This window comes from Aristolochia californica, unplaced genomic scaffold (genome assembly GCF_029961685.1).
Source record: "Aristolochia californica isolate CCGP_79_NKW_82.1479 unplaced genomic scaffold, dmAriCali1.0.hap1 SCAF_5, whole genome shotgun sequence".
Classification (NCBI taxonomy): Eukaryota; Viridiplantae; Streptophyta; class Magnoliopsida; order Piperales; family Aristolochiaceae; genus Aristolochia; species Aristolochia californica.
Genome location: NW_027182214.1, coordinates 30867370 through 30892684, shown reverse-complemented (window position 1 = coordinate 30892684; position 25315 = coordinate 30867370). Strand labels below are relative to the sequence as shown.

General features: G+C 31.6%; 1 non-coding gene across 1 annotated transcript; it reads left to right on the top strand.

Annotated features, from left to right (window-relative positions):
* The first annotated feature begins 858 nt into the window (after positions 1–858).
* LOC137966751 (small nucleolar RNA R71) lies at positions 859–965 on the top strand. The gene has a single exon (XR_011116245.1). It is a non-coding gene; the product is annotated as a small nucleolar RNA R71 (small nucleolar RNA).
* Positions 966–25315: the final 24350 nt, after the last annotated feature.

The following is a 25315-nucleotide window of genomic DNA, read 5'->3' as shown; positions in this document are numbered from 1 at the left end:
GCTTCAGAATTGAGCTTACATTCTCAGTAAGAAAGACCTTTTTGTTAACATGTTGTTTTATCTTCTGTGTACAAAGGTCTTTCAAAAATTGGGCATAGGCAGGGACTTCCCTAATAGCATCAAGAAGTGGAATGTTAATGTGAACCTTACTAAATAGTTCCAACGTTTCATGCATGCTATCTCCTTTCCTAGTTGGGCCCGATAACCTCGGCGGATAAAGAGTTGGTGGGACTTGGTTAGGATCTGCCTGGTTGTTGGTGGAGAACTTGGAGGTTCTTCACTCAATGATGTATCCCCATTGTCATCCTTTGACTCCTTAGACTTATTGGTCCCTACCCCATTGTTCAACTCACGACCACTCCTAAGGGTGGTTATGGCTTTGGCTTGCTCATGGTGGGGATTGGAACTCGACCCACTATCATGTGTGCTTTTGGGGTTAGGAATGGTTTGACTCGGGAGTCTATTTTGTGCTTGTTCACTCATGTGGCTGGCCAACTGACTCACTTGCATTTCAAGTTTAGCAATGGAGGCTTTGTATTCTGCATGAATAGTTGAAGTGTATCCTCAAGTGAAGGTTTTTGTGGAATCAATGGCTGTTGAGTGAAGTGTGGGCACGGAGCTTGGGGTTGAGTAAACATGTGGGCCGTTGGACCATGAGAAATTTGGGTGCCTAGCTCAACCCAGATTATATGTTTCCGAAAAAGGATCATTCCGGTTTGATCACTCAACGTTTCAAAGAAGTCCCACGCCTCACTAGCGCTCTTACCCATCAAACTCCCACCACTGATTGCATCTACCATGGATCTAACCTGGGGTGTAAGACCATGATAAAAGTATTGGACTAAATTATATTTCTCAAACCCATGATGCAAACACCTACGGATCAAATCTTTCCATTTCTCCCAAGCCTCATAAAACTGTTCACCCTCCTGCTACATAAAGTTTGAGATTTCTCTCTTGAGGGTTGTAGTTCTCCGAATGGGAAAGTACTTGGACAAAATTTCGTGACTAATGTGTCCCATGAAGTAATGTTGCCCACCTCTAAGGAATTAAGCCAAGACTTGGCCTTATCCTTAAGTGAAAATGGAAAAAGTCTTAACTGGATAGAGTCATCTGAGAAATTATGGAATTTGAAAGTCGCACAGATATCTAAGAATTCCTTGATGTGGTAATAAGGGTCCTCCTTCTCCAACCTATAGAATATAGGGAGGAGTTGGATTATACCCGGTTTTAACTCATAACTAGCAGCAGTAGTGGGTGGCAATATAATGCAAAAAGGTGACGTGAAGTTGGATGGGATAGAATAATCCCTCAGGGCTCTACGGCCACCTGTTGCAGGTAACTGTAATGGTTCACCCTGATTGGCCATGGTAGCTCCTAACTTGACTTCTGGTGTGGTAATAAGGGTCCTCCTTCTCCAACCTATAGAATGTAGGGAGGAGTTGGATTACACCCTGTTTCAACTCATAACTGGCAGCAGTAGTGGGTGGCAATATAATGCAAGAAGGTGATGTGAAGTTGGATGGGATAGAATAATCCCTCAGGGCTCTACGGTCACCTGCTGCAGGTAACTGTAATGGTTCACCCTGATTGGCCATGGTAGCTCCTAACTTGACTTCTGGTGTTTTCCTACAAATATGTTCTACCTCTTCAACAAAGGGAGCTAATAGTTTACCTAGGGAGCGGCGCCCGTGCATAAAAACACAAAAAGAAACAAAACTAACTATCAAATTATGCTAACAAACTAACTACTGAAAATACGAACTAACTAGAAGAAATAAAAATAACTCCATACAAAATCATCGAGATAAAACAAAAACATGAAATTATGAAAGCAAGAAAATAAATCTAACCTAAGACCATGGAGAACAAAGAAATACACTTAATACGTGCCTCCCCGGCAACGGCGCCAAAAACTTGATGTGAAATTTAATTACATCGGCTTTTATACCTCACAAGTGTACGAATCGTTCATGTAATCTAGCGGGAAGCGAGGGTCATATCCACAAGGAGGACTGAATTTTGTGTATTCTTCAGTCAACTAGCCTAACAAAATATGATGAATTAATCTGAACTAAACACTGATTATATCCTAAATTATTAAGCAATGATCTAATTAACTACTTGCACAATAGGAAAAGTCAACTCTAGATTTTACCGTAATTCGTGCCTCTCTCGAGTGGCACGTAACCACAAATCCAGATTCTCAATCCTTGCGTCTAGCCCCTCTCGGGCGCCTAGAGTTAAAGAAAAAGATCAGTTATACCAGAATCCAACCTAAATTATAATATTACCCAAACTAGCTAATTACTCAAAAAATTCGGAAAACAAATATTCAATAAACATTAATTCTCAAATCAAATTTAATAGACATTCAAACCTAAGTTCAAAATATAGGAAACTAATTAAATTAAAAAATGATGGATGACTCCCCTTCTTTTTCCTCTCGCTCAAGCAGCAATTCTGTTCTCATGGTTGCTGCAATTTCCAGAAATTAAAGGTTTCGGGTTGTAGAAGCGAGCGACCGGAAGTGGATGTGATGCCAGCGAAGAGGAATCGAAATCGGCGCCGGAGGAGGTGGTGCGGTGGAAGACGAGATGGTAGTAAAATCCTCTGATCGGCTCTCTCGAGTCACCTCTAGGCCTGGCGAGCAGAAAATGGCAATGTCGAACTCGCCGCAACGGAGACTCTCTCGAGCTCTCCTCGGGTCTGTTCTTGGTTGCCGGACGGCGGTGGACGACGGTGGCGCGTGGCGAACGACGGCTGGGAGCGAAATCCTCTCGGGTCTCTCTTCTTTCGGTCGGTGGCTCCTTCCCATTCTCCCCACTGAGCTCTCCTTTCTACTAATAGATTTTGCCCTAAAAATCTCTCTCTTTCACTAATGGCATTTTTGTAAATATCTCCTTCTCACCAAAATTCTCTTGAAATTCCATAATTGAATCCGTAAAAATCATTTCAGGAATAAATAAACCCTAAAAACAATGAAATATAATTCAGGAGTGACAAATATGCAATATAAGCATTGATTAATGCCAAATTCAATAAATGGAAGTTTCATTTGAAAATCGATAAATAACCACCTATAACACAATTATAAGGGTTATTCTATTATAATTAACCTAGTTCCCATGTCAGAATCTGGCATCTATCAACGGGCTATATTTTTGTCAGGAATGACTAATGGATTGGGAGTCAACACTCAGTTATAAATCCCCCGCCTCCCCTTTTCCCGACGATTGCAGAACCTGAGTTCACAATCCCTAAAAATAACAGAAACTATTTAGAATTATCTCTCTCTACATTTGTGCATTGTGCATTTCCATTTTAGTTGTATACTTTTTTCTTAAATCAAAACTTGAGTTTTCACTTTCCCTTCATCTCGTAAACAAAAAAAAGAGATACAAGGGAAACAGATCACAACAAAATGAAAATTTTAGAGTCTATGTATGGAAAGAATTTAAATCAATAAACAAATGTAAGTAAAGAAAATTTATTCACACACCACAAGTGAACACAAAAGTTTTGTTATCCAAGTTTGGGAAATTCCACTATTTCAACCCCAATAGCTCGGAATTTTATAAGAATGATTTTTCTACACATGTTTTAAAAAATCGATATGCATGCTTGAAACATATTAAAGATGAAAATGACCTATGGATCCAAACCTTTTAAAGTGAATAACATTAAATTTTCAAGTGAACGTGTAGTGGGATATTTACCCCCAAGTCAAACCAGCCATTATTTTGCCCATTTACAAAAAGCTGACCTAATGATCATAGATGATTGTAAAGTGATTTATCATGCGTAACGGCCTATATTTTTGTAAGGATTGACTTATGGATTGGAACTCAACACTAAGTTAAAAATCCCCCGCATCCCCCTTTTCCCCACGATTGCAGAACTTGATATGTAAAAACTAAAATAGTTTACTTCCCCTAAAAATTATAGACACTTTTTGGAATTATCTCTCTGTACATTTGTGCATTGTGCATTGTGCATTTCCATTATAGATCTATACTTTTTTCTTAAATAAAAACTAGAGTTTTCACTATCCCTTCATCTCGAAAAAAAATACAGAGATAAAAGGGAAATAGATCACAACAAAATAAAAATATTAGGGTTTATGGATGGCAAGAACTTAAAGAAATAAACAAATGTAAGTAAAGAAAATTTATTCACACATGACAAATGAACAGAAATGTTTTGTTAACCAAGTTTGGGAAATTCCACTAGTTCAACCCAAATAGTTCGGAATTTTATAAGAAAGATTTTTCTACACATGTTTTAAACAATGGATATGCATTCCTGAAACATGATGACCTATGGATCCAAACCTTTTAAAGAGAATAACATTAAATCCTCAACTGAATGTGCGGTGGGATATTTACCCGAGTCAAACAGGCCATTATTTTGCCCATTTACAAAAAGCTGACCAAATCATCATATATGATTGTAAAGTGATTTATCAAGCATAACGGGATATATTTTTGTAAGGAATGACTTACGGAATGGGAGTCAACATTCAGTTAAAAATCCCTCGCATCCCCCTTTTCCCGACGATTACAGAATATGAAATATAAAACTAATACTAAAAATTATAGACACTTTTTGGAATTATCTCTCTCTAAATTTGTGCATTGTGCATTTCCATTTTAGATGTATACTTTTTTTTTTAAATAAAAACTTGAGTTTTCACTTTCCCTTCATCTCGTAAACAAAAAAAGAGACAAAAGGCAAATAGATCACCACAAAATGAAAATTTTAGATTTCATGTATGGAAAAAAATTAAAGCAAGAAACAAATGTAAGTAAAGAAAATTTATTCACACACCACAAATGACCACTAAAGTTTTGTTAACCAAGTTTGGGAAATTCCACTAATTCAACCCTAATAGCTCGGAATTTTAAAAGAAAGAGATTTTTCTGCACATGTTTTAAAAAATGGATACAATGCTTGAAACATGTTAAAGATGCAAATCACCTATGGATCCAAACCTTTTAAAGTGAATAAAATAAAATTCTCAAGTGAACACGCGGTGGCATATTTACCCGAGTCAAAAAAGCCATGATTTTGCCCATTTACAAAAATCTGACCTAACAATCATAAATGATTGTAAAGTGATTTATCATGCGTAACGGGCTATATTTTTGTAAGGAATGACTTAAGGATTGGGAGTCAACACTCAGTTAAAAATCCTCCGCATCCCCCTTTTCCCTATTATAGCAGAGCCTAATATATAAAAACTAAAAAGACTTTACAATCCCTAAAAATTACATACACTCTTTTGAATTATCTCTCTCTACATTTGTACATTGTGCATTGTGAATTTACATTTTAGATGTATACTTTTTTCTTAAATCAAAACTTGAGTTTTCACTTTACCTTCAACTTGAAAACAAAAAAGAGATAAAAGGCAAATAGATCACAACAAAATGAAAATATTAGAGTTTAGGTATGGAAAGAAGTTAAAGCAAGAAACAAATGTAAGTAAAGAAAATTTGTTCACACACCACAAATGAATAGAAAAGTTTTTTTATCCAAGTTTTGGAAATTTCCATTAGTACAACCCTAATAGCTCGGAATTTTATAAGAAAGAGATTTTCCAACAGATGTTTTAAAAAATGGATATGCATGCTTAAAACATGTTAAATATGAAAAAGACCAATGGATCCAAACCTTTTAAAGAGAATAACATTAAATTCTCAAGTGAAGGTGTGGTGGGATATTTACCCGAGTCAAACAAGCCATTATTTAGTACATTTACAAAAAACTGACCTAATGATAAGATGATTGTTAAGTGATTTATCATGTGTAAATGGATATATTTTTGTAAGGAATGACTTATGGAATGGGCGTCAACACTTAGTTAAAAATCCCCCGCCTCCCCCTTTTCCCGACGATTATAGAACCTGATATATAAAAACTATAAAGAGTTTACAATCCCTAAAAATCACAGACAATATTTGGAATTACAAAAGGCAATAAACTAGAAAAAAAGAGATAAAAGGCAAATAGATCACAACAAAATGAAAATTTTAGAGTTGTGTATGGAAAGAATTTAAAGCAATAAAAAAATTTATGTAAATAAAATTTATTCACCCACCACAAATGAAGACAAAAGTTTTGTTATCCAAGTTTGGGAAATTCCACTAGTTCAACCCTAATAGCTCGGAATTTTAAAAGAAAAAGATTTTTCTACTCATGTTTTAAAAAATAGATATGCATGCTTGAAACATGTTAAAGATGTAAATGACCTATGGATCCAAACCATTTACGGAGAATAACATTAAATTCTCAAGTGAACATGCGGTGGGATATTTACCCGAGTCAAACAAGCCATTATTTTGCAAATTTACAAAAAGCTGAACTAACGATCATAGATGATTGTAAAGTGATTTATCATCCGTAATGGGCTATAGTTTTGAGAGGAAAGACTTATGGATTGGGAGTCAACACCCAGTTAAAAATCCCCTGTCTCCCTCTTTTCCCGACGATTGCAGAACCTGATATATAAAAACTAAAAAGAGTTTACAATCCCTAAAAATTAGTGACACTTTTTGGAACTATCTCTCTCTACATTTGTGTATTTTGCATTTCCATTTTAGATGTATACTTTTTTCTTAAATCAAAATTTGAGTTTTCTCTTTCCCTTCATCTCGTCAACAAAAAAAGAGATAAACGGAAAATAGATTACAACAAAATAAAAATTTTTGAGTTTATGTTTGGAAAGAAGTTAAAACAAAAATAAATGTAAGAAAATAAAATTTATTCACATAGCACAAATGAACACAAAAGTTTTGTTATCCAAGTTTGGGAAATTCCAGTAGTTCAACCCTAATAGCTCGGAATTTTATAAGAAAGAGATTTTTCTACACATGTTTTAAAAATTTGATATGCTTGCTTGAAACTTGTTAAAGATGCAAATGATCTATGGATCCAAACCTTTTAAAGAGAATAATTTTAAATTATCGAATGAACGTGCGGGAGGATATTTACTCGACTCAGACAAGCCATTATTTTGCCCATTTCCAAAAAGTTGACCTAACGATCATAGATGATTGTAAAGTGATTTATCATGTGTAACGGGATATATTTTTGAAAGAAATGACTTATGGATTGGGACTCAACACTCAGTTAAAAATCCCCCACATCCCCCTTTTTCCCCACGATAGCAGACCTTGATATATAAAAACTAGAAAGAGTTTACAATCCCTAAAAATTACCGACACTTTTAGGAATTATTTCTCTCTAAATTTGTGCATTGTGCATTTTCATTTTAGATGTATATTTTTTTCATAAATAAAAACTTGAGTTTTCACTTTCCCTTCATCTCATAAAAAAAAAGAGATAAAAGGCAAAAAGATCACAACAAAATGAAAATTTTAGAGTTTATGTATGGAAAGATTTTAAAGCAATAAACCAATGTAAATAAAGAAAATTCATTCACACACCACAAATGAACACAAAAGTTTTGTTATCCAAGTATGGGAAATTCCACAAGTTCAACCCTAATAGCACGGAATTTTATAAGAAAAAGATTTTTCTACACATGTTTTTAAATTGGATATGCATGCTTGAAACAAGTTAACGATGCAAATGACCTATGGATCAGAACCTTTTAAAGAGAATAAAATTAAATTCTCAAGTGAACGTGCGGTGGGATATTTACCCGAGTCAAACAAGCCATTATTTTGTCCATTCAGAAAAAGCTGACCTAACAATCATATATGATTATAAAGTGATTTATCCTGTGTAACAGGCTATATTTTAGTAAGGAATGACTGATGGATTGGGTGTCAACATTTAGTTAAAAATCCCCTGTTTTCCCCTTTTCCCGACGATTGCATAACTAGATATATATAAACTAAAAAGAATTTACAATCCCTAAAAATTTCAGACACTTTTTAGAATTATCTCTCTCTACATTTGTGCGTTGTGGATTTCCATTTCAAATGTATACTTTTTTCTTAAATCAAAACATGAGTTTTCACTTTCCCTTCATCTCGTAAACAAAAAAAGAGATAAAAGGCCAATAGTTCACAACAAAATGAAAATTTAAGAGTTTATGTAAGGAAAGAATTTATAGCAATAAACTAATGTAAGTAATGAATATTTATTCACTCACCACAAATGAACACAAAAGTTTTGTTATCCAAGTTTGGGAAATTCCACTAGTTCAACCCGCATAGCTCGGAATTTTATAAGAAAAAGATTTTTCTAAACATGTTTTAAAAAATGGATATGAATGCGCAAAACATGTTAAAGATGAAAATCACCTATGGATCCAAACCTTTTAAAGAGAATAACATTAAATTATTAAATAAACGTGCGGTGGGATATTTTCCCGAGTCAAACAAGCCATTATTTTGCCCATTTACAAAAAGTTGGCCTAACGATCATAGATGATTATAAAGTGATGTAACATGTGTAATAGGCTAAATTTCTATAAATCCCCTGCCTCCCCGTTTTTCCCGATGATTGCAGAACCTGATATATAAAAAATAAAAAGAGTTTACAATCCCTAACAATTACCGAAACTTTTTGGAAATATCTCTCTCAACATTTGTGCATTATGCATTTCCATATTAGATGAATATTTTTTTCTTAAATCAAAATTTGAGTTTTCACTTTCCCTTCATCTCCTAAACAAAAAAAAAGATCAAATGCAAATAGATCACAACAAAATGAAAATTTTAGAGTGTATGTATGGAAAGAATTTAAATCAATAAACAAATTTAAGTAAAGAAAAATTATTCACACACCACAAATGAACACAAAATTTTTGTTATCCAAGTTTGGAAAATACCACTAGTTCAACCCTAATAGCTCGGAATTTTATAAGAAAGAGATTTTTCTACACGTGTTAAAAAATGGATATACATGCTTAAAAAATGTTAAAGATGCAAATGACCTATGGTTCCAAACCTTTTAAAGAGAATAACATTAAATTCTCAAGTGAACGTGCGGTGGGATATTTACCAGAGTCAAGCAAGCCATTATTTTGTCCATTTACAAAAAGCTGACCTAACGATCATAGATGATTGTAAAGTGATTTATCATGTGTAACGGGCTATAATTTTGTAAGGAATGACTTAAGGATTGGGAGTCAACACTAAGTTAAAAATCCCCTGCCTCCCCTTTTTCCTGACGATTGCAGAACTTGATATTTAAAAACAAAAAAGACTTTGCAATCCCTAGAAGTTACAGAAACTTAATGGAATTATCTCTCTCTACATTTGTGCATTGTGCATTTCCATTTTGGATGTATACTTTTTTCTTAAATCAAAACTTGAATTTTCACTTTCCCATCCTCTCGGAAACAAAAAAAGATTTAAAAGGCATATAGACCACAAAAAAAAGAAAATTTTAGAGTTTATATATTGAAAGAATTTAAAATAATAAACAAATGTAAGTCAAGAAAATTCATTCACACACCATAAATGAACACCAATGTTTTGTTATCCAAGTTTCGGAAATTCAACTTGTTCAACCCTTATAGCTCGAAATTTTATAAGAAAGAGATTTTTCTACACATGTTTTAAAAAAATGGATACACATGCTCTAAACATGTTAAAGTGCAAATGACCTATGGATCCAAACCTTTTAAAGTAAATAACATTAAATTTTGAAGTGAACGTGTAGCAGGATATTTACCTGTATAACACAAGCCATTACTCTGTTCATTTACAAAAAGTTGACCAAACGATCATAGATGATTGTAAAGTGATTTATCATGCATAATGGGCTATATTATTTTGTAAGGAATGACTTATGGATTGGGAGTCAACACACAGTTAAAAATCCCCCGCTCCCCCTTTTCCCGACGATTGCAGAACCTGATATATAAAAACTAAAATGAGTTTACAATCCCTAAAACTTATTGACACTTTTTGGAATTATCTCTCTCTACATTTGTATATTGTGCCTTTCGATTTTATATGTATATTTTTTTTCTTAAAACAAAACTAGAGTTTTCACTTGCCCTTCCTCTCGTAAACAAAAAAAGAGATAAAAGGCAAATAGATCACAACAAAATGAAAATTTTAGAGTTTACTTATGGAAAGAATTTTAAGCAATAAGAAAATGTAAGTAAAGAAAATTTATTCACACACCACAAATGAACACAAAAGTTTTGTTATCCAAGTTTCAGAAATTCAACTTGTTCAACCCTTATAGCTTGGAATTTTATAAGAAAGAGATTTTTCTACACATGTTTTAAAAAATGCAAATGAATGCTTGAAACATGTTAAAGATGCAAATGACCTATGGATCCAAACCTTTTAAAGAGAATAACATTAAATTCTCAAGTGAACGTGCGGTGGGATTTTTACCAGAATAAAACAAGCCATTATTTTGCCCATTTACAAAAAGCTGACCTAATGATCATAGAATATTGTAAAGTGATTTATCATGCGTAACGGGCTATATTTTTGTACGGAATAACTTATGGATTGGGAGTCAACACTAAGTTAAAAATCCCCCGCCTCCCCTTTTTCCCGATGATTGCAGAACATGATATATAAAAACTAAAAAGACTTTACAATCTCTAAAAATTACAGTCACTTTTTGGAAGTATCTCTCTCTTCATTTGTGCATTGTGCATTTCCATTGTAGATATATAGTTTTTTCTTAAATCAAAACTAGTGTTTTTACTTTCCCTTCTTCTCGTAAACAAAAAAAAAGATATAAAAGGCAAATAGATCTGAACAAAATGAATACTTTAGAGTTTACGAATGGAAATAATTTAAAGCAATAAACAAATGAAGTAAAGAAAATTTTTTCACCCACCAAAAATAAACACCAAACTTTTGTTATCCTAGTTTGGGAATTTCCACTACATCAACCTTAATAGCTCGGAATTTTATAAGGAAAATATTTTTCTACACATGTTTTAAAAACTGGATACGCATGCTTGAAAAATGTTATAGATGCAAATGACCTATGGATCCAAAAGTTTTAAAGAGAATAACATTAAATTCTCAAGTGAACGTGCGGTGGGATTTTTACTCGAGTAAAACAAGCCATTATTTTGCCCATTTAAAAAAAGCTGACCTAACGATCATAGATTATTGTAAAGTGATTGATCATGTGTAATGGGCTATATTTTTGTAAGGAATGACTTATGGATTAGGAGTCAACACTCAGTTAAAAATCCCCCACCTCCCCCTTTTCCGGACGATTGCAGAACCTGATATATAGAATCTAAAAAGATTTTACAATCCCCTAAAAATACTAACACTTTTGGGAATTATCTTTGTCTACATTTTTACATTGTGCATTTTTATTTTTGATGTATACTTTTTTCTTAAATCAAAACTTGAGTTTTCATTTTCCCTTCATCTTAGAAAAAAAAAAAGCTAAAACGCAAATAGATCACAACAAAAAGAAAATTTTAGAGTCTATGTATGGAAAGAATTTCAAGCAATAAAAAAATATAAGTAAAGAAAATTTATTCACACACCACAAATGAACACAAAAGTTTTGTTATCCAAGTTTAGGAAATTCCACTAGTTCAACCCTAATAGCTCGGAATTATATAAGAAAGAGATTTTTCTACACATGTTTTAAAAAATGGATATGCATGCTTGAAACTTGTTAAAGATGCAAATGACCTATGGATCCAAACCTTTTAAAGAGAATAACATTAAATTCTGGAGTGAACGTGCGGTGGGATATTTACCCGTGTCAAACAAGCCATTATTTTGCTCATTTCAAAAAAGCTGACCGAATGGTTATAGATGAATTTAAAGTGATTTATCATGCGTAACAGACTAATTTTTTGTAAGGAATGACTTATGGATTGGGAGTCAACACTCAGTTAAAAATCCCCCGCCTCCCCCTTTTCCTAACCATTGCAGAACTTGATATATAAAAACAAAAAAGATTTTACAATCCCTAAAAATTACAGACACTTTTTGGAATTATCTCTCTCTACATTTGTGTATTGTGCATTTCCATTTTCGATGTATACTTTTTTCTTAAATCAAAACCTGAGTTTTCACTTTCCCTTCATCTCGTTAACAAAAAAAGAAATAAAAGCTAAATAGATCACAACAAAATGAAAATTTAAGAGTTTATGTATAGAAAGAATTTAAAGCAATAAACAAATGTATGTAAAGAAAATTTATTCACTCACCACAAATGAACACAAAAGTTTAGTTATCCAAGTTTTGGAAATCCCACTAGTTCAACCCTAAAAGCACGGAATTTTAAAAGAAAGAGATTTTTCTACACATGTTTTAAAAAATGGATATGCATGCTTGAAACATGTTAAAGATGCAAATGACATATGGATCGAAACATTTTAAAGAGAATAACATTAAATTCTAGAGTGAACGTGAGGTGGGATATTTACCCGAGTCGACGAGCCATTATTTTGCCCATTTCGAAAAAGCTAACCTAAAAATCATAGATGATTGTAAAGTGGTTTATCATGAGTAACGGGCTAAATTTTTGTAAGAGATGACTTATGGATTGGGAGTCAACACTAAGTAAAAAATCCACCGCCTCCCACTTTTCGTGACGATTGCTGAACTTGATATTTAAAATCGAAAAAGGGTTTATAATCCCTAAAAATTACTGACACTTTTTTGAAATATCTCTTTGTGCATTTCCATTTTAGAAGTATAATTTTTTCTTAAATGAAAATTTTAGAGTTTATGTATGAAAATAATTTAAAGATATAAACAAATGTAAATAAAGAAAATTTAGTCACAAAGCACAAATGAACACAAAAGTTTTGTTGTCCACGTTTGGGAAATTCCACTTGTTCAACCCTAATAGCTCAGAATTTTATAAGAAATAGATTTTTCTGCACATGTTTTAAAAAATGGATATTCATGCATGAAACATGTTAAAGATGCAAATGACCTATGGATCCAAACCTTTTAAAGTGAATAACATTAAATTCTAGAGTGAAAGTGCGGTGGGATATTTACCCGAGTCAAACAAGCCTTTATTTTGCTCATTTACAAAAAGTTGACCTTACGATCATAGAAGATTGTAAAGTGATTTATCATGCGTAAGGGGCTATATTTTTGTAAGGAATAACTTATGGATTGGGAGTCAACATAGTTAAAAATCCCCCACCTCCCCCTTTTCCCGACGATTGCAGTACCTGATATATAAAAACCAAAAAGAGTTTACAATCCCAAAAAATTACAGACACTTTTTGGAATTATCTCTCTCTACATTTGTGCATTATGAATTTTGCATTTCCATTTTAGATGTATACTCTTTTCTTAAATCAAAAATTACGTTTTCACTTTTCCTTCATCTCGAAAACAAAAAAAAAAGAGATAAAAGGCAAATAGATCACAACAAAATGAAAATTTTAGAGTTTATGTATGGAAAGAATTTAAAGCTATAAAAAAAATGTAAGTGAAAAAAATTTATTCTCACACAACAAATGAACACAAAAGTTTTGTTAACCAAGTTTTGGAAATTCCACTAGTTCAACCCTAATATCTCAGAATTTTGTAAGAAATAGATTTTTATACACATATTTTAAAAAATGGATATGCATGCTTGAAACATTTTAAAGATTCAAATGACCTATCGATAGAAACCTTTTCAAGAGAATAACATTAAATTCTCAAGTGAATGTGTTGTGGGATATTTACCCTAGTCAACCATACCATTATTTTTCCCATTTACAAAAAGCTGACCTAACGATCATAGATGATTGTAAAGTGATTTATCATCCATAACGGGCTATATTTTTTTCAGCAATGACTTATGGATTCGGTGTCAACACAAGTTAAAAATCCTCCGCTCCTCCCTTTTCCTGACGATTGCAGAACCTGATATATAAAAACTAAAAAGAGTTTACCATCCCTAAAAATTTCAGACACTTTTTGGAATTATCTCTCTTTACATTTGTGCATTGTGCATTTCCATTTTAGATGTATACTTTTTTCTTAAATCAAAACTTGAGTTTTCACTTTCCCTTCATCTGGTAAACAAAAAAAGACATAAAAGGCAAATAGATCACAACAAAATGAAAATTTTAGAGTTTATGTATGGAAAGAATTTAAACCAATAAACAAATGTAAGTAAAGAAAATTTATTCACACACCACAAATGAACACAAAAGTTTTGTTATCCAAGTTTGGGAAATTCCACTAGTTCAACCCTATAATAGGTATAAATTATATAAGAAAGAGATATTTGTACACTGGATATAAAAAAATGGATAAGCATGCATGAAATATTTTAAAGATGGAAATGACCCATAGATCAAAACCTTTTAATGAGAATAACATTAAATTCTAGAGTGAACGTGCGGTGGGATATTTACCCGAGTCAAACAAGCCTTTATTTTGCCCATTTCCAAAAAGTTGACCTAACAACCATAGATGATTGTAAAGTAATTTATCATGTGTAACGGGCTATATTTTTCTAAGGAATGACTTATGGATTGGGAGTCAACACTCAGTTAATAATCCCCCACCTCCCCCTTTTTCAGATGATTGCAGAATCTGATATATAAAAACTAAAAAGATTTTACAATACCTAAAAATTATAGTCACTTTTTGGAATTATCTCTCTCTACATTTCTGCATTGTGCATTTCCATTTTAGATGTATACTTTTTTCCTAAATTAAAACTTGAGTTTTCACTTTCCCTTCATCTTGTAAACAAAAAAAAAAAAAGATAAAAGGCAAATAGATCACAACAAAATAAAAATTTTAGAGTTAATGTATGGAAAGAATTTAAAGCAATAAACAAATGTAGGTAAATAAAATTTATTCACACACTATAAATGAACACAAAAGTTTAGTTATCCATGTTTGGGAAATTCCACAAGTTCAACCCGAATAGCTTGGAATTTTATAAGAAAGAGATTTTTCTACATATGTTTTAAAAAAGGCATATGCATGCTTGAAACTTGGTAAAGATACAAATGATGAATGGATCCAAACGTTTTAAATAGAATAACATTAAATTCTCAAGTGAATGTGCGGTGGGATATTTACCGAGTCAAACAAGCCACTAATTTGCCCATTTACAAAAAGCTGACCTAACAATCATAGATGATTGTAAAGTGTTTTATCATGCGTAACGGGCTATATATTTTTAAGGAATGACTTATAGATTGGGAGTCAACACTCAGTTAAAAATCCCCCGCCTCCCCCTTTTTATCGACGATTGCAGAACCAGATATATAAAAGCAAAAAAGAGTTGACAATCCCTAAAAATTATAGAGACTTTTTGGAATTATCTCTCTCTACATTTGTGCATTGTGCATTTCCATTTTAGAAGTGTATTTTGTTCTTAAATCAAAACTTGAGTTTTCACTTTTCCTTCATCTCGTAAGCATAAAAAGACATAAAAGGCAAAAAGATCACAACAAAATGAAAATTTTAGAGTTTATGTATGGAAAAAATTTAAAGCAATAAACTAATTTCAATAAAGAAAATTTATTCACACGCCACAAATGAACACAAAATTTTTGTTATCCAAGTTTGGGAAATTCCACTAGTTCAACCTTAATAGCTCGGAATTATATAAGAAAGAGATTTTTCTACACATGGTTTAAAAAATGGATATGCATTCATGAAATATGTTAAAGATGCAAATGACCTATGGATCCAAACCTTTTATAGAGAATAATATTAAATTCCGGAGTGAATGTGCGGTGGGATATTTACCCGAGTCAAACAAGCAATTATATTGCCCATTTCCAAAAAGTTGACCTAAAGATCATAGATGATTGTAAAGTGATTTATCATGCGTAACGGGCTAAGTTTTTGTAAAGAATGACTTAAGGATTGGGAATCAACGCTAAGTTAAAAATCCACAGCCTCCCCCTTTCCCTGACAATTGCAGAACCTGATATTTAAAATCTAAAAAGAGTTTACAATCCCTAAAAATTACTGACACTTTTTTGAAATATCTCTCTTTACATTTGTGCATTGTTCATTTACATTTTAGAAGTATACTTTTTTGTTAAATCAAAACTTGAGGTTTCACTATCCTTTCATCTCGTAAACAAAAAAAGAGATAAACAGCAAATAGATCACAATAAAATAAAAATTTTAAAGTTTATGTATGGAAAGAAATTAAAGATATAAACAAATGTAAGTAAAGAAATTTTATTCACAAACCACAAATGAACACAAAAGTTTTGTTGTCCATGTTTGGGAAATTCTACAAGTTCAACCCTAATAGCTCGGAATTTTATAAGAAAAGATTTTTCTGTACATGCTTTAAAAAATGGATATGCATGCATGAAACTTGTTAAAGATGCAAATGACCTATGGATCCAAACCTTATAAAGTGAATAACAATAAATTCTGGAGTGAACGTGCCGTGGGATATTTACCAGAGTCAAACAAGCCATTATTTTGCCCATTTCCAAAAAGCTGACCTAACGATCATAGATGATTGTAAAGTCATTTATCATGCGCAACGGGCTAAATTTTGGTAAGGAATTACTTATGGATTGGGAGTCAACACTAAGTTAAAAATCCACCGCCTCCCCCTTTTCCTAATGGTTGCAGAACCTGATATTTAAAATCGAAAAAGGGTTTATAATCCCTAAAAATTATTGACACTCTTTCGAAATATCTCTCTCTACATTTGTGCATTGTGCATTGTGCATTTCCATTTTAGATGTATACTCTTTTCTTAAATCAAAACTTGAGTTTTCACTTTCCCTTCATCTCGTAAAAAAAAAAAAAATGGACAATAGATCACAACAAATTGAAAATTTTAGATTTTATGTTTGGAAAGAATTTAAAGCAATAAACAAATGTAAGTAAAGAAAATTTATTCACACACCATAAATTAACACAAAAGTTTTGTTATCCAAGTTTAGGAAATTCCATTAGTTCAACCCTAATAGCTGAGAATTTTATAAGAAAGAGATTCCTCTACACATGTTTTAAAAAATGGATATGCATGCTTGAAACATGTTAAAGATGCAAATGACCTACGGATCCAAACCTTTTAAAGAGAATAATATTAAATTCTCAAATGAACATGCAGTGGGATATTTACTTGAGTCAAACAATCCATTATTTTTCCCATTTCCAAAAAGCTGACCTAACAATCATAGATGATTGTAAAGTGATTTATCATGCGTAACGGGCTAAATTTTTATAAGGAATGACTTATGGAATTGGAGTCAACACCAAGTTAAAAATCCACCGCCTCCCCCTTTTCCCTACGATTGCAAAACCTGATATTTAAAATCTAAAAAGAGTTTACAATCCCTAAAAATTACTGAAACTTTTTCAAAATATCTCTCTCTTCATTTGTGCATTGTTCATTTCCATTTTAGAAGTGCACTTTTTTCTTAAATCAAACTTGAGTTTTCACTATCCCTCCATCTCGTAGACAAAAAAAGAGATAAAAGGCAAATTGATCACAACAAAATGAAAATTTTAGAGTGTACATATGGAAAGAATTTAAAGATATAAACAAATTTATGTAAATAAAATTTATTCACAAACCAAAAATGAACACAAAAATTTTGTTGTCAATGTTTGGGAAATTCCACTAGTTCAACCCTAATATCTCGGAATTTGATAAGAAAGAGATTTTTCTACACATGTTTTAAAAAATGGATATGCATGCTTGAAACATGTTAAAGATGGAAATGACCTATGGATCCAATCCTTTTAAACAGAATAACATTAAATTTTGGAGTGAATGTGCGGTGGGATATTTACCTAAGTCAAACAAGCCATTATTTTGCTCATTCAAAAAAAGCTTACCTTACGACCATAAATGATTATAAAGTGATTTATCATGCGTAGCGGGCTATATTTTATTAAGAAATAAATTATGGATTGGGAGTCAACACTCAGTTAAAAATCCCCTCTTCCCCCTTTTCCCGACTTTAGCAGAACCAGATTTATCAAAACAAAAAAGAGTTGACAATCCCTAAAAATTACAGACACTTTTTAGAGTTATCTCTCTCTACATTTGTGCATTGTGCATTTCAATTTTAGAAGCATACTTTTTCTTAAATCAAAACTTCATTTTTCACTTTCCCTTCATCTCGTAAACAAACAAAATGATAAAAGGAAAAAATAGATCACAAAAAAATGAAAATTTTAGAGTTTATGTATGGAAATATTTTAAAGCAATAACAAATGCAAAAATTGAGTTTTTAAAGCAATAAAAAATGCAAAAATTTTAGATGTATACTTTTTTCTTAAATCAAAAATTGAGTTTTCAGTTTCTCTTCATCTCGTAAGCAAAAAAAGAGATAAAATGCAAAAAGATCACAACAAATTGAAAATTTTAGAATTGATGTATGGAAAGAATTTAAAGAAATAAACAAATGTAAGTAAACAAATTTTTTCACACACCACAAATGAAAACTAAAAGTTTTGTTATCAAATTTAGGGAAATTCCACTAGTTCAACCCTAATAACTCGGAATTATATAAGAAAGAGATTGTTTTACACATGTTTTAAAAATTGGATACGCATGATTGAAATATGTTAAAGATTCAAATGACCTATGGATCCAAACCTTTTAATGAGAATAACATTAAGTTCTGGAGTGAGCGTGCGGTGGGATATTTACCCGAGTCAAACAAGCCATTATTTTGCTCATTTCGTAAAAGCTAACATAACGATAATAGATGATTGTAAAGTGATTTATCATGCGTAATAGGCTAAATTTTTGTAAGGAATAACTTATGGATTGGGAGTCAAACCTAAGTTAAAAATCCACTGCCTCCCCCTTTTCCCAACGATTGCAGAACCGAATATTTAAAATCTAAAAAGAGTTTACAATCCCTAAAAATTACTGACACTTTTTCGAAATATCTCTCTCTTCATTTGTGAATTGTGCATTTCCATTTTAGAAGTACACTTTTTTCTTAAATCAAAACTTGAGCTTTCACTATCCCTTCATCTCGTAAACAAAAAAAGAGATAAAAGGCAAATAGATCACAAAAAAATGAAAATTTTAGAGTTTACTTATGGAAAGAATTTAAAGATACAAAACAAACTTAAGTACAGAAAATTTATTCACAAACCAGAAATGAACACAACAGTTTTGTTGTCAATGTTTGCGAAATTCCACTAGTTCAACGCTAATACCTCGGAATTTGATAAGAAGAGATTTTTCTAAACATGTTTTAAAAAATGGATATGCATGCTTGAAACATGTTAAAGATTAAAATGACTTATGGATCCAAACCTTTTAAAGAGAATAACATTAAATTTTGGAGTCAACGTGCTGTGGAATATTTATCCAAGTCAAACAAGCCATTATTTTGCTCAATTAAAAAAAGCTGACCTTTCGATCATAGATGATTATAAATTGATTTATCATGCGTAGCGGGCTATATTTTTGTAAGGAATAACTTATGGATTGGGTGTCAACACTCAGTTAAAAATCCCCCGCTTCCCCCTTTTCCCGATGATTGCAGTACCTGATATATAAAAGGTAAAAAGAGTTTAAAATCCCTAAAAATTACAGAAACTTTTTGGAATTATCTCTCTCTACATTTGTGCATTGTGCATTTCCATTTTAGATGTATACTCTTTTCTTAAATCAAAACTTGAGTTTTCACTTTTCCTTCATCTTCTAAACAAAAAAACAGATAAAAGGCAAATAGATAACAAAAAAATGAAAATTTTAGAGTTTATGTATGGAAAGAATTTATAGTAATAAAAAATATAAGTAAAGAAAATTTATTCACACACCACAAATGAACAGCAAAGGTAGTTATTTAAGTTTGGGAAATTCCACTAGTTCAACCCTAAAATCTCAAAATTTTATAAGAAAGAGATTTTTCTACACAAGTTTTAAAAAATGGATATGCATGCTTGAAACATGTTAAAGGTGAAAATGACCTATGGATCCAAACCTTTTAAAGAGAATAACATTAAATTCTCAAGTGAACGTGCGGTGGGATATTTACCCAAGTCAAACAAGCCATTATTTTGCCCATTTACAAAAAGCTGACCTAAGGATCATAGATGATTGAAAGTGATTTATCTTGCATAACAAGATATTTTTTTATAAGGAATGACTAATGGATTTGGAGACAACACTCAGTTAAAAATCCCCTGCCTCCCCATTTTAATGACGATTGCAGAACCTGATATATAAAACCTAAAATGAGATTACAATCCCTAAAAATTACGGACACTTTTTGGAATTATCTCTCTCTACAGTTGTACATTTTTCATTTCCATTTTAGATGTATACATTTTTCTTAAATCAAAACTTGACTTTTCACTTTCACTTCATCTCGTAAACAAAAAAAGAGATTAAAGGCAAATTGATCGCAACAAAATGAAAATTTTAGATTTTATGTATGGAAATAATTTAAAGCAATAAGAAAATGTAAGTAAATAAAATTTATTCACACACCACAAATGAACACAAAAGCTTTGTTATCCAAGTTTGGGAAATTCCACTTGTTCAACCCCAATAGCTCGGAATTTTAGAAGAAAGAGATTTTTCTCCCCATGTTTTAAAAAATGGATATGCATGCTTGAAATATGTTAAAGATGCAAATGAACTATGGATCCAAACCCTTGAAAGAGAATAATATTAAATTCCCAAGTGAACGAGCGGTTGGATATTTATCCGAGTTAAACAACCCATTATTTTGCACATTTACAAATTGCTGACCTTACTGTCATAGATGATTGTAAAGTGATTTATCATGCGTAACGAGCTATATTATTTTAATTAATAACTTATGGATTGGGAGTCAACACTCAATAAAAAATCCCCTCCTTCCCCTTTTCCCGACGATTGCAGTACCTGATATATAAAAACTAAAAAGAGTTTACAATCCCTAAAAATTACAGACACTTTTTGAAATTATTTCTCTCTACATTTGTGCATTGTGAATTATGCATTTCCATTTTAGATGTGTACTCTTTTCTTAAATCAAAACTTAAGTTTTCACTTTCCCTTCATCTCGTAAACAAAAAAAACAGATAAAAGGACAATAGATCACAACAAAATGAAAATTTTAGAGTTTATGTATGGAAATAATTTAAATCAATAAACAAATGTAAGTAAAAAAAATTTATTCACACACCACAATTGAACACAAAAGTTTTGTTATCTAAGTTTGGGAAATTCTACTAGTTCAATCCTAATAGCTCAGAATTTTATAAGAAAGAGATTTTTCTACACATGTTTTAAAAAATGGATATGCATGCTTCAAACATGTTAAAGATGCAAATGACCTATGGATCCAAACCTTTTAAAGAGAATAACATTAAATTATGGAGTGAACGTGCGGTGGGATATTTACCTGAGTAAAACAAGGCATTATTTTTCCCATTTCCAAAAAGCTGACCTAAGGATCATAGATGATTTCTAAAGAGATTTATCATGCGTAACGGGGTAAATTTTTGTATGGAATGACTTATGGATTGGGAGTCAACACTAAGTTAAAAATCCACCGCCTCCCCCTTTTCCCGACGATTGTAGAACTTGATATTTAAAATCTAAAAAGAGTTTACAATCCCTAAAAATTGCTGTCACTTTTTCGAAATACCTCTCTCTTCATTTGTGCATTGTGCATTTCCATTTTATAAGTACACTTTTTTCTTAAATCAAAACTTGATTTTTCACTATCCTTTCATCTCGTAAACAAAAAAAGAGATAAAAGGAAAATAGATCACAACAAAATGAAAATTTTAGAGTTTACGTTTGGAAAGAATTTAAAGATATAAACAAATTTAAGTAAAGAAAATTTATTCACAAACCACAAATGAACAAAAAAGTTTTGTTGTCAACGTTTGGGAAATTCCACTAGTTCAACCCTAATTGCTCGGAATTTGATAAGAAAGAGATTTTTCTACACATGTTTTAAAAAATGGATATGCATGCTTGAAACATGTTAAAGATGCAAATGACCTATGGATCCAAACCTTTTAAAGAGAATAACATTAAATTCTGGAGTGAACGTGCGGTGGGATATTTACCCAAGTCAAACGAGCCATTATTTTGTACATTTAAAAAACGCTTACCTTACGATCATAGATGATTGTAAAGTGATTTATCATGCGAAATGGGCTATATTTTTGTAAGAAATAACTTATGGATTGCGAGTCAACACTCAGTTAAAAATCCCCCGCTTCCACCTTTTCCCGACGATTACAGTACCTTATATATAAAAACTAAAAAAAGTTTACAATCCCTAAAAAGTACAGACACTTTTAGGAATTATCTCTCTCTACATTTCTGCATTGTGCATTGTACATTTCCATTTTAGATGTATACTCTTTTCTTTAATCAAAACTTGAGTTTTCACTTTCCCTTCATCTCGTAAACATCAAAACAGATAAAAGGAAAATAGATAACAACAAAATGAGAATTTTAGAGTTTATGCATGGAAAGAATTTATAGCAATAAACAAATGTAAGTAAAGAAAATTTAATCACACACCACAAATGAAAAAAAAAGTTTTGTTATCCAAGTTTGGGAAATTCTACTAGTTCAACCCTAATTGCTTAGAATTTTATAAGAAATAGATTTTTCTACACCTGTTTTAAAAACAGGATATGCATGCTTGAAAAATGTTAAAAATTCAAATGACCTATGGATCCAAACCTTTTAAAAAGAATAACATTAAATTCTCAAGTGAACGTGCAGTGGGATATTTACTTGATTCAAATAAGCCATTATTTTGCCCATTTCCAATAAGCTGACCTAACGTTCATTGATGATTTTAAATTGATTTATCATGCATTACGGGCTATATTTTTGTAAGGAATGACTTATGGATTCGGAGTCAAAAGTCAGTAAAAATCCTTCGCCTCCCCCTTTTTCCCGATGATTGCAGAACCAAATATATAAAAACAAAAAAGAGTTGACAATCCCTAAAAATTACAGACACTTTTTAGAATTATCTCTCTCTACATTTGTGCATTGTGCATTTTCATTTTAGATGTATACTTTTTTCTTAAATCAAAAATTGAGTTTTCACTTGCCCTTCATCTCGTATGCAAAAAAAGACATAAAAGTCAAAAAGATCACAACAAAATGAAAATTTTAGAGTTTATGTATGAAAAGAATTTAAAGCAATAAACAAATGTATGTAAAGAAAATTTATTTACACTCCACAAATGAACACAAAAGTTTTGTTATCATAGTTTGGGAAATTCCACTAGTTCAACCCTAATAGCTCAGAATTAAATAAGAAAGAGATTTTTCTACACATGTTTTAAAAAATGGATATGAATGCTTGAAATATGTTAAAGATGTAAATGACCTATGGATCCAAACCTTTTAAAGAGAATAACATTAAATTCTGGAGTGAACATGCGGTGGGATATTTACCCGAGTCAAATAAGACAATATTTTGCACATTTCCAAAAAGCTGACATAACTATCATAGATGATTGTAACGTGATTTATCAAGCATAACGGGCTAGATTTTTGTAAGGAATGACTTATGGATTGGGAGTCAACACTAAGTTAAAAATCCACCACCTCCCTCTTTTCGTGACGATTGCAGAACCTGAAATTTAAAATCTAAAAAGAGTTTACAATCCCTTAAAATTACTGCTACTTTTTCAAAATATTTCTCTCTACATTTGTGCATTGTCCATTTCCATTTTATAAGTATACTTTTTTCTTAAATCAAAACTTGAGTTTTCACTATCATTTCATCTCGTAAAGAAAAACAAAAGTAAAATTTTAGATCACGAAAAAAGTAAAATTTTAGAGTTTATGTATGGAAATAATTTAAAGATATAAAGAAATGTAAGTAAAGAAAATTTATTAACAAACCACAAATGAACATGAAAGTTTTGTTGTCCATGTTTGGGAAATTCCACTAGTTCAATCCAAATAGCTCGGAATTTTATATGAAATAGGATTTTCTGCACATGTCTTAAAAAATGGATATGAATGCATGCAACATGTTAAAGATGCAAATGACCTATGGATCCAAACCTTTTAAAGTCAATAACATTAAATTCTCAAGTGAACGTGCGGTGGGATATTTACCCGAGTCAAACAAGCCATTATTTTGCTCTGACCTTACGATCATAGATGATTGTAAAATGATTTATCACGTATAACGGGCTATATCTTTGTAAAGAATAACTTATGGATTGGGAGTCAACACTAAGTTAAAAATCCTCCACCTCCCCCTTTTCCTGACAATTGCAGAACCTGATATATAAAAACTAAAAAAAGTTTACATTTCCTAAAAATGACAGACACTTTTTGGAATTATCTCTCTCTACATTTGTACAATGTGCATTGTGCATTTCCATTTTAGATGTATACTCTTTTCTTAAATCAAAACTTGCGTTTTCACTATCCCTTCATCTCGTAAAAAAAAAAGAGATAAAAGGCAAATAGATCACAACAAAATGAAAATTTTGGAGTTTTTGTATGGAAAGAATTTAAAGCAATTAACAAATGTAACTAAAGAAAATTTATTCACACACAACAAATGAACACAAAAGTTTTGTTATCCAAGTTTCCGAAATTCCACTAGTTCAACCCTAATAGCTCAGAATTTTATAAGAAATAGATTTTTCTACACAAGTTTTAGAAAATAGATATGCATTCATGAAACATTTTAAAGATGCAAATGACCTATGGATCCAAACCTTTTAAAGAGAATAACATTAAATTCTACCGTGAACGAGCAGTGGGATATTTTGCCCATTTAGAAAAAGCTGACCTAACGATCATAGATGATTGTAAAGTGATTTATCATGCGTATTGGGCTATATTTTTTTAAGGAATGACTTATCGATTCGGAGTTAACACTCAGTTAAAAATCTTTCGCCTCCCCCTTTTTACCAACGATTGCAGAACCTAGGATATAAAAACTTAAAAGAGTTTACAATCCCTAAAAATTACATACACTTTTTTGAATTACTCTCTATACATTTGTGGATTGTGCATTTCAATTTTAGATGTATACTTTTTTCTTAAATCAAAACTTGATTTTTCACTTTCCCTCATTTCGTAAACAAAAAACGGAGATAAAAGGCAAATAGATCACTATGAAAGTATACTTTTAGAGTTTATGTTTGGAAAGAATTTAAATCAATAACAAAAGAAAGAAATAAAATTTATTGACACACCACAAATGAACACAAAAGTTTTGTTATCCAAGTTTGGGAAATTCCACTAGTTCAACCCTAATTGGTTGGAACTTTTTAAGAAAAAGATTTTTCTACACATGTTTTAAAAAATGGATATGCATGCTTGAAACATGTTAAAGTTGTAAATGACCAATGGATCGAAACCTTTGAAAGAGAATAACATTAAATTCTCAAGTGAACGTGCGATGGGATATTTACCCGAGACAAACAAGACATTATTTTGCCCAGTTACAAAAAGCTGACCT